The 10,574-nt window shown below is 44.3% G+C and overlaps 1 long non-coding RNA gene across 1 annotated transcript; it reads right to left on the reverse strand.

Annotated features, from left to right (window-relative positions):
• Nucleotides 1-2,356: 2,356 nt before the first annotated feature.
• LOC121277782 lies at nucleotides 2,357-9,504 on the reverse strand. Its single transcript, XR_005942967.1, has 3 exons — nucleotides 9,400-9,504; nucleotides 5,200-5,370; nucleotides 2,357-2,677 (listed from the first exon to the last, which is right to left on the reverse strand). It is a non-coding gene; the product is annotated as an uncharacterized LOC121277782 (long non-coding RNA).
• Between the last annotated feature and the right edge of the window lie 1,070 nt (nucleotides 9,505-10,574).

The raw sequence follows: 10,574 nt of genomic DNA on the forward strand, positions 1-10,574 counted from the left end.
TACCTTATCATAATACCTGTCATAAATATTGTACACCTTTTGTCAAATCTTGTCCCAATTTCCTTTGCTCCAAGGCATATGAAAAAAAAAACCGGTCTAATCTGCCACTGGTTCCCAGTATTTATGTGACTTCAACAAATAATATGGTCATAATGATAAAATTGTATCAAAACTGATTTTTCTTGGCTACAAAAAATTCTCCAAAAATGAAGTTACCACCATCATAAATAAGATATGGGGAAATGAGGATTCAACATCTTCTTCCCATATATAATAATGTCATATTTTACAGATTGGTGTATGGAGACTGGTGAACAATGGATTAATTGGAAATAAGTGAACATAATAGAAGACACAACCATTTACAGAATAAAACTCTTGTCTAGGTATGTGTACAAATCTTAGTTCCTGTTGTTATAATGTTGATTGATGCTTCTCATGTCAGCAGTTACAATGGAAACTGATTATGTAAATATTTCAAATGGAAATTTCTAATGTAAATACTTATCTGTCATGTTATAGTTCCAGGCCTCCCAGCACAGGTGGCACAGGGGCACCTCTCCATTTCTACACTGCAGTGCCTCTACTTGCTGGCCTCCTCAGCCTCCAGCCCTGTTTCTTTGCTGACTCTCAGATCTCTGTCCCACTTCCTTTGGCTTCACTTCTGCTTTTTCTGCAGCCTACAGGCCTGGTGTGGTCTGAAATCCCGTTTGTTAACATCCTGTCTACCCGGACCACACTTTGGTACGCCATTTCTTCCCTTTGAGGCTGGATTTTGAAGTACAGGAGCAGGATACCCAAAAAGGCATTCCCCATGACCCAACATCAACATCCTAAACCCCTTCTGAAAACTGTCCTGGCTCTTCAAAAGCTGGCACGGGGTCATGGTCAGGAATTTACTGCTGAAGTACAAGGAGAGAATTTTTCTAAAGGTTAAAGCGCACAAAAAGAACACAAAACCTTTCACTTAAACTGAAATGCACTAGGAAGGCCTGGGAGAGGTTCTGAGCATTTACCCTCCATCACTCCATCCCAAGAACCTGTTCCATCCCTGCCCAGCTCTCCTGTTTGCCCTCCTCCCAGTCTCTGCCCCGAGTGCCCACCCTTTGCGTTTGTCCACCCAGCCCTACAGCCTCTGGCAGCAAGCACTCATTTCCTCCTGCCCCACAAGCTGCCCATCCCCTTTCCAAATGTGTCTCACCAGAGGACAACCATGCATCCCTGTTCCTCAACATTCCCTCTCCCTCCACAGCAAAACTCACCCTTGGCCTCATCCCACCCCAGGCAGCACCAAAAGATTGCAACCCTGTGTCCTCGACCCCAGTCATCTCCCCTCCAAAAGGCATATGTAACTCTTATTTTATAGGGCGTGGATGGTACTTGGACAGAGTAGCTTGCTAGTTTATTTCAGAGGGCAGTTGAGAGTTAATCACATTGCTGTGGGCCTGGAGTCACAGAGATGGCAGATTTACTTCCCTGAAAGACAATAGTGAATCAGACGGGTTTTTACACGAACTAGCTTTATACCCTAGATTTATTAATTAATTGAATTTAAATCCACCAGCTGTCATGCGAATTCATGTCCCAGAGAATTAGTCTGGGCCCCTAGGTTGCTAGTCCAGTGATGATACCGCTACACCACTGCCTCCCCTTTTTTGTTGACCTTCAGCATTGCCCATGTCCCTCTACTGCTGTTCTTTGTTCTTCCTCTCTCCTTTCTTCCCATTATTTGCCCTCTCTGTTTCCCCCCTACCGCCCCTCTACTCTCACGGCATCCAGCAGCTCAAAATCTTTGATCGCCAGACCACATTTCAACTCCTCCAATGCCCCAACCCGAGGAACAGGCAACATAAAGACAGCATGTCGTCAAAAGTATTAGAGGAAGAGAGAGAACCAGAAGAGGGAAATAAACTAGGGAGACAAAGAGTAAAGGAATACAGTTAGGTAAAAGAGAGAATATATCCTACGAATTACAGTGAACAATGTTATGGGAGGTCTACTAACTATTAAATTATCTAATTATTAAAAATCATTGACTATGCAAACTTCCTGTTCACAAACCTTATTTCCTGTATCACACTATTTGAATAATGCTTTTGGTCATACAAATTGTCCATTAACCACTGAAAATTAGGTGGGGGTGGGTGGGTGGAGAGGCAGGGAGAAACCCATGTCAACATTTCACCAATTAAATCAGTCAAAACGCTTTTTTGAAAATGCTTAAATTGTCAGCTTTTCTCCATAACAAGAAAATAATTTTGAAACAAAATAAGAAATGCACAGTTACTGATTTCTCATTTATCCATTAAAATATCTTTTATATCTTTTAAAATTATCTATAAAATTTTTGCGTCAAAGGCTTAAACTCTCCAAAAGCCGAGGGCACATGAAGGCACATCTGAGCATGTGCAGTGTGTGCATTTTCCCATGATGCTTCAGTTGCATTTAGTTGGCCAACTGACACAATAGTTCTCTCAGTCTCTAATGGCAGATTGATTCGCGGATTTTGTCTGTCAACCCAAACCGATCCTGGAGATCAGTGGTGTTTTCAGAAGCTGAGCTGGAAGACCTCATTGCTTATGTCTGTATTTCCACTGGCCTGTAACGCAGACTGCAGTACAGAAGCTTCAGTTAGCGATCCTGCTTTTCTCTGCCATGTCTGCAACATCTCCAATATCTGAAAATGGGGAAAGCAGTCTCATTAAGAACAGAATTATAAAGAATTCATTTTTCACTCCAAGAGACCCCTGATTAAGCTGCACACCTGCCAACCCTACTCATTTCCTGTGTTTATGGCACCATGTCTATAACAGCAGGGTTGAGAAAACAGACAACTAAACTAATGAGAGGCTGTTTAAACTGTTTAATTGAGGTAGGCAAAAGACTAGAATTGAATTTCCACCACTGCTAACTGGTGAGGTAGCACAAAATGCCTTTGTGAAAACTAATGGCTAGATTTGCTGAGGACTTGCCAGCAGTGATGTATCTAGCCAGCAAACTATCCTCAGATAAATGGATTGACGATTGAGCTACACTATATGTTATCATCTCAAAGACTACAGTCTTTCTAGTGTAGTGTTTTTATTGAACTGAATGTATCTTGGCTGCCCCCAGGTATTTCCTCATGGCAGAGGCTACATGACTATGGCAAGCCAGGTAGGACATGTAGTAATGATTGCATTTCAAAACCCAAAATCCCCATCACGAACAACAGACAACTTTGCATGCACTATCATGTGTAACTGTGAGTTACCCAAGTTACCCACTGCACCACAATTGTTCTCATGCATTAACAAACTGCTCGTTATTCTTGTTAGTCTCTGCAACTGCATTGCATACATAGATGTTAAATTGTTCAGGACTCTTAATGGTATGTGAGCACCTCGGTCACTTTCACAGCCACTGGCAGTGGATGCCCTCCATGTACCCATGGCACCAAATCCTGCAGCAGGTAGCACATGTGACCGACCAGTTCCCTAGATATACACAGTCTTCGGCAACACTGGTTCTCAGGCATCTGCAGGAATGACAAGTGCCGTCTATAGACATTGGGTCTAGCGAGGCGCCTACAAGCGATGGTTCTCTGTGGATCTTCAGTTGCGTGTGTAGCAGGTCCCCCCGCCCCTTCATCTTGAGGGTAGTGTTCATCCCTTTGCCTGAATTCACATGATTCTGCAAACTGTGTTACTGCAGTCACATACTGAGCCCTAATGTTGAACGCATACCGTTCATATAAGCTACATTTACTTGGGGTTCAAAGCAAGCCTTCAAGGCTTTAAAAATTTCTGCAGTCTGTTTTTTCTGTGCTTCAGATAGTTTTAGAGTGGAATACAATTTGTAGCAGTCTCTCCTCAGCAGTGTTAAAAGTGTTGCTACTTGTATTGGCTCTGGCTTGTTAATTAAATCTGTTGCAATCTCGTAGTTTTGCCATTGCAAGTGGAAAAATTGCCAGTTCTGCTGCATATCTCCTTTCATTTTGATGAAAGCTGGGAGTGGAAAATTTACAGTCATTTTTTATCTCACCCAATATTTTACTTGCCGCCTTCAGCTCGTGTTAGCTTTTCCTTGTCTGGTTTTTTTTCAGCAGCTTTTAGCAGGTTGGAACATTTCGGTGTTCCTCTTCGGCAGCTATGCCTTCTCTTCCAGCTTTCCAAAACTCAATCCCATCCCCACTTCTGACATCATGGGTGGAATTGTCTGGTCCTGTTGGCGTCATGGTGGGTGGGGGGGTGGGGGAGGGAAGAGCGGGGGGGTGGGGGGGTGGTGAAACAACATGCAATATGGCGAGAAGGCCAAAAATCGGTTTCACGCCGTTGTCAAACCAGTTTGAGATTGTCTGCCCCACCCATCAATGGCAGACTACGTTTTCCCCTGCTGCACGTCAGGAAGCTAATTTCAATACTTTAGCATCTCAATATAAGGCCTGCTCGCCGGAATCATCCCCTCCTCCCCCCCAACTGGATCATCTGGGCACCATGCCAATGTGCTTCACGACTGTACACTATGATGCGCGCCTGGTGAGCTAAACTTCAAGGGGAACTTGGAGCAGCATTCGATCCTTAGGGAGTGCTAGCTCTGTGCAGGGGCGCCCTTTAAATATGCCGCCTGAATTATTGAAGGACTGAAGTGACGGCAAGGCAAGGCGAATCAGAGGATGCCCCGCCAGCGATCCAACATCCTCCCCATGAATGCATTATTAATGTGGCAGGACGCGCTGGGAATGGGACGATATTGCGTGAAAAGCCACCATTGCGGCCAGCGGGTAAAGCAAATTTTCACTCTCCCCATTGCATTTAGTGTTAATCTGGGATGATTCTGCCCCTCATTATGACTTCAAAGGCTACAATCTTTCTAGTGCATGTCTTTATTGAACTGAATGTATCATGACTACCCCCCAGACATTTCCTCATGGCAGAGGTCACATGACTATGGCAAGCCAGGTAGGGCATGTAGTAATGACCCAAAGACTGTACGTGCTGGTGGTTGGAGAGGTTTATTGTGGTGGGTGAGTACTTTTAGCCTTCATTTTCGTCAGAACCTCACAAGATTGTTGTACATTAATATAATTCAAGGATTAAACATTTTGAAATATGCTAAGGGACCAGTGAGGAACTAATAACTAGAGGCATGTAAGTGAATAAAAATTAAAGTGTTGGGAGGATACAAAAGTACCACAAATCAGCAATTGCCTTCCGTTACCTGTTGATTGATCTCTGAATGTTTGCCTTCAAAGGCATGGCTCTCTTTTTCTAGAAAACCCAAATTATTGGCTAGAAGCTTCCAGTCTCTCTTTCGATCTGACATCTCACTGGCAATCCTAAGAAGCTGTTAGTCTGTCACTCCCGAGGTCTCCTATGGAGCTGCAACATTCTGTGAGACAAACAAGCAAGGAGAGTGCGGGGTTAACTGCTGACCCACAATTTCAGAATTCATTGACACCCTGCAGACTGAAAGCCCCAAGTCTGCCTGAACCCAGAATAAACAACTTGTGTGTATAAAACACCTTTTGGGATATCCTAAAGTACTTCACAGCCCACTTTAGAAATATAATCTAAACATAGCAGCCAATGAGATAAATGGACAAATAATCTATTTTGTGTGTTCATTAAGGGATAGGTTTTGGTCAGAACACTAGCAGATGTCCCCTACCCTTTTTTGAACCCTGCCAATGTATGATTTGTTATATTCATCTAAGCTGGCAGATGAAGTCTCAGTTTATTATCTCATTTAGAAAGAAAGCACAGCACTTCCTTATTAGTGCTCTGAAGTTTCAACCTCAATTATTTATTGAAATCTTTGAAATGAGGCTTGAACCTACAACCTTCAGACTTAGGAGCAAGAGTTTTGCTGCTGAGCCAACGCTTGCACCTGTATTAGTGCTGGCCCAGACTCTGAAGAAACAGGTGCCAGTGGTGATGTGTACGAAAGCTTCTAGATAGTGGTTGTTTGGATCTCGGTAAGGGTCGCTATTCTGGTGATCACAGGATCACAGGGTGGAATCATCCCAGATTTGCACTAAGTACAGTAGCGGACGTGAAAAATTACATTTTTGTGTCATATCATCCGCTTCCTGCCTCGTTATGTAGCTACAGGAAACACGTCGCCTCTCTGGCGGGCGGCCTCCGAATCATCCGTCACTCCGTTACCTCACCATTTCCTCACTCTGGGTCCATCTGAACCGCAGCCACCCACATAGTTCTCAATGCAGCCCAGGACTGCCTTTCGGAGGCCTGCCGTGATGTCCTCTATCCTCGCTCTGGCTGCAGGAGGACCAACAATCTCACCGCTCCTGCTTGGGAGGAGGTGGCATGGTGGTCAGTTCCAACACTTCATGGAACAGGTCGGTCATCCAGTGCAGAAAGAGGATGAATGATCTCATCCGTGCTGCCAGGGTAAGGCAACCATCTCATCACTCTAAACTCACACGCTCACAAGCCCATCACACATTCACTGGCATCTCACTCGCTGCCAGCTCAAGGGACATCACCACTCACTCTCTCACACAAACCCTCACATCTCCATCTGGCCACATCTCCTCTGGAGACTGCCTCCTCAACCCTCACCATCCTGAGGCCACTTGCACAGATGTGACCCCACCCACACTCTGGGATACCCCCCTTCCCCAGTACAGCCCTAGCCCTGCAGCTTCTTCCCTTGCCTGAGGCCACTACTCTCCCTTCCCCAAGCCATAGCCCTGCAGCCATTGAAAAGCCACCCTTGCGTTGTGGCTGGTCTGGTAGGTAGAGACCTGCCCGTGAGCCCTCCTGAAAGTGACGTGGTACTACCTGAGAAGCCTGGCGCTGATGGCTGCGAGTGCTGCCCGAAGCATGGGAGGCAAACAAACCAGGTGAAGTGCAGCTCGCCAGGTGCATGTCACTTATGTACAGTTGTGAAACAGGTCAGCGTGCAATCACACCCACGAGCCTGGATGATCCGGTGTGGGGTCTGATTCCTGCCAGCAGGGCTTACAATGAGATGCTAAAGTATCGAAATTAGTTTACGATGTGTGGCGGTGGGAAACGTAGCCCGCCATTGATGGGCGGAGCAGACGATTGCAAACTGGTTTCATGATGGCATAAAACCGATTTTTGACCTTCCCATCATATTGTCCGCTCAAGCCCCCAACACGCCCACTGCCAACCGGAGTGGAAAATTTTTCCCACAGGATTGTTATGGAGCAGTAGGTGGCCATTTAGCCCATCATGTCTGCACCAGCTCACCTAGTGCCGTCCCCCCCGCCTTCTCCCCCTAACCCTACACATTCTTCCTTTTCAGATAACTATCTAATTCCCTTTTGAATGCTTCAGTTGAACCTGCCTCCACCACACACTCAGGCAGTGCATTCCAAACACTAACTACTCGCTGTGTAAAAAAGTTTCTCCTCATATCACTTTTGCTTCTTTATTAATTACTTTAAATCTGGACCCTCTGGTTCTTATTCCTTTCACGAGTGTGAAAAGTTTCTCCCTATCTACTCTATTCGGACCCCACATGATTTTGAATACTTCCATCAAATCTCTTCTCAACCTTCATTTCTCTAAGGAAGACAGTCCTAACTTCTCCAATCTATCTTCATAACTGAAGTTCCTCATCCCTGGAACCACTCTTGTGAATTTTTTCCACACTCTCTCTAATGCCTTTACATCCTTCCTAGAGTGCGGTGCCCAGAGCTGAATGCAATCCTCTAGCTTAGGCTGAGCTAGTGACTTACACAAATTCAGCATAACCTCACCAGGTTCTGGCAGCATCTGAGGAGAGAGAAACAGAGTTAAAGTTTTGAGTCTATACGACTCTTCATCAGAGCATACGGACTCGAAACGTTAACTCTGTTTCTCTCTCCACACTTGCTGCCAGACCTGGTGAGTTTTACCAGCACTTTCTGCTTTTATTTCAGATTTCCAGCATCCACAGTATTTTACTTTTATTCAACATAACCTCCTTGCCCTTGTACTCTATGCCCCTATCAATAAATAAATCTCAGGATACTGTATGCTTTATTAACTGCTGTCTCAACATGTCCTGCCACCTTCAATGATTTATGCACATACACACCCATATACACTTATAACATAGAGACAGAACCACCAAAACTCATAATATCTGTGGAGGCACTAATAGCCACCATCTATTTCCTAAGGTGAACAATGGATTTTGATCAGAGACATAGGCTGGGATTTTCCAGCCCTGCCAGCTGCAGGGATCTTCTGGGCCGATCGAAGGTCAATGGGCTTTTGACTGGCACCCCTTGTACCCCTCAAGGCAGATCCCGCCATGGCAGGGCCAGAAAATTCCAGCAGTAGAAACCGATTGTTAACCTGAAACTCATTCATCAATTGACAACGCCGCACAACTTAAGCTCCTTTGGCCTTTGGAAAGTTTTAATGTTACATTTATGGACTCCCAGGGCAGTCCACAGTTAACATCCAGCCCGTCGACACCAAAGTAGGACTCCAGACTGACAACAAAGCCTGCCTCAAGACTAAACCTCCTTGAAGCCTGGCCCTTTGGAAAATTCCTGCCATCGTCTGTAGAGTGGATCAAGTCTCTGTACACCAACCTCATCTTGCTGCATTATCACCAATTTTGAAGGAATTTGGCAGCTCCTGCTTTCAGCCAGCTGAACCCACCTGAACTTTAACTCCTACATGAAGGAACCCTGAGGAGCCCTCACTGGACTCCGACATTCATGTGAATATTGCTTTAAGTTATTCCTAGTTGTAAAACTCTTTTCTTTCCTATCTCCTTCTTGTGTGAATATGTGCATGTATGTAGTTGCGATGACCATCCCCAGGTTCGAATGTATGAATAAACAATAGTTCTGATTTAACCTTAAAGAGAGTTTGCTGAGAGTCACTTTAAAATTGACTTCACACACAGAGGGTTTGGGGAAACACGCCACAGTCTGTTAAAACACCTCTACTTACGGACAGATGGTGAGAAAAATAAAGGAGTCCAGTTTGCCTCTCTCTCCTGTTTGTAACACAGGGGATAACTCCCCTGCTCATCTTCACATAAAGCCATAGGATCTTTTATGTTCACCAAAGAGGGAAAAATGGACTTCAATTTAATATCTCATCCACAAGACGGCACCTCTGACGGTGCAAAAGTCCCTGTTTACTGCACTAAAGTTCGAGAATCATCCGTGTCACTTTCCTTCAAACCCTCCCCACTGTATCCATGTGTACCCTAAGCTACACAGCCTTCACCAGAGATATATTCCCTGGAGGAACCGATATGGTTCTCAATTTTATTCCGAAATACAAGTAAGATCCATCAGATAAAAATAGGATTGCTTTACTGAATTTTGATATCCTGTAAATTATGTGATGTACTACATAATAGGCTAATGTGCAGTTAGTGACTCCTGGACTTTTTGTATTGTGAGGCATTTGGACTTACAGCTGAACTGAAAGGCTGGTCTTTACTTGCTGCAATGATGTCCTGTGGTATTATAGGGAAGCGTAGAATTGACTCCACAGCATCCTGAGGCAGCCTCCATATCCAGGTAACAAACTGGTCCTCGTCAATACAGCCTGAATAGTACAAGAAACAGAGTCATTCAAGTTAGAACACAACCCTTTTCCCATGTCCATCTCATTTTCCCATGAAACATACAGTTTGCTTCTGCAACCCTTCATAAATAACAGATCCCAGAGCTTTTTTCAAAGGTCTACATTAAGTGCTAATTAGTGCAAACATGAGACCCAACTTTGCTGGCAGTTTACACATGTAAAGGGAGTTTCGGCTGCATTTCCAACAAAGTTATGCCAGCAGAGTGGAAGTAGCTCCAAGGAATTATCTGTTGCTGACACAAGTTGAAAGCCACCTTGTGTAAATTGCCCAAACAAATTTCAGTTTCAGACGGTTGCCAATCTCCTGAAAGGAAAGAGGGATATTAGTATGTGCGGTAAGGGGCCAGTGTTTACATGAACAATTATCGCCTGGTGAGATTCCCTAATTAAATCTGCGGCAGTCTTGGGTGCAATGTTGGAGGGAAACATGAACTAAGTGCCAGGAGCTTCCTCATGGGAGGGCGCTGAGAATACCTGCAGGATTAGTCAACTTTGCTGCACTGATGTGCTGCCTATAGGGAATGGGGCCGCTTGTTCCCTAAAATAAAAGCAAAATACTGCAGATGCTGGAAATCTGAAATAAAAAGAGAAAATGCTGGAAAAAACTCAGCAGGTCAGGCAGCATTTGTGTGAGAGAAACTGAGCTAAGGCTTTCAGTCCATATGACTCTTCTTCAGAGCTCTGAAGAAGAGTCATACGGACTCAAAATGTCAATGCTGATTGTTGCCTGCTGTTTTGGTAAGAGACTGATACCTAGTTTAAAGAAATGAAAGGAACATAAGTTTTTTTAATTGATGGAAAGGGTCCTACATTGATGCAACTAAACTCAATTAAGGATCTATCAAGAGAAACTGGCAGGAATCTCTCCAAATTGTTCTGGTATTTATCAATAGAATCCATCCACCATTGTCAGGTATTTATCCACGGTATTATTCTGTTGCTGACAGGTGCTTATCCATGCAATTTTATTCAACAGTGATAATAAATTATATTAAAGCTTAA

The sequence above is a fragment of the Carcharodon carcharias genome, chromosome 1, assembly GCF_017639515.1.
Source record: "Carcharodon carcharias isolate sCarCar2 chromosome 1, sCarCar2.pri, whole genome shotgun sequence".
Lineage (NCBI taxonomy): Eukaryota > Metazoa > Chordata > Chondrichthyes > Lamniformes > Lamnidae > Carcharodon > Carcharodon carcharias.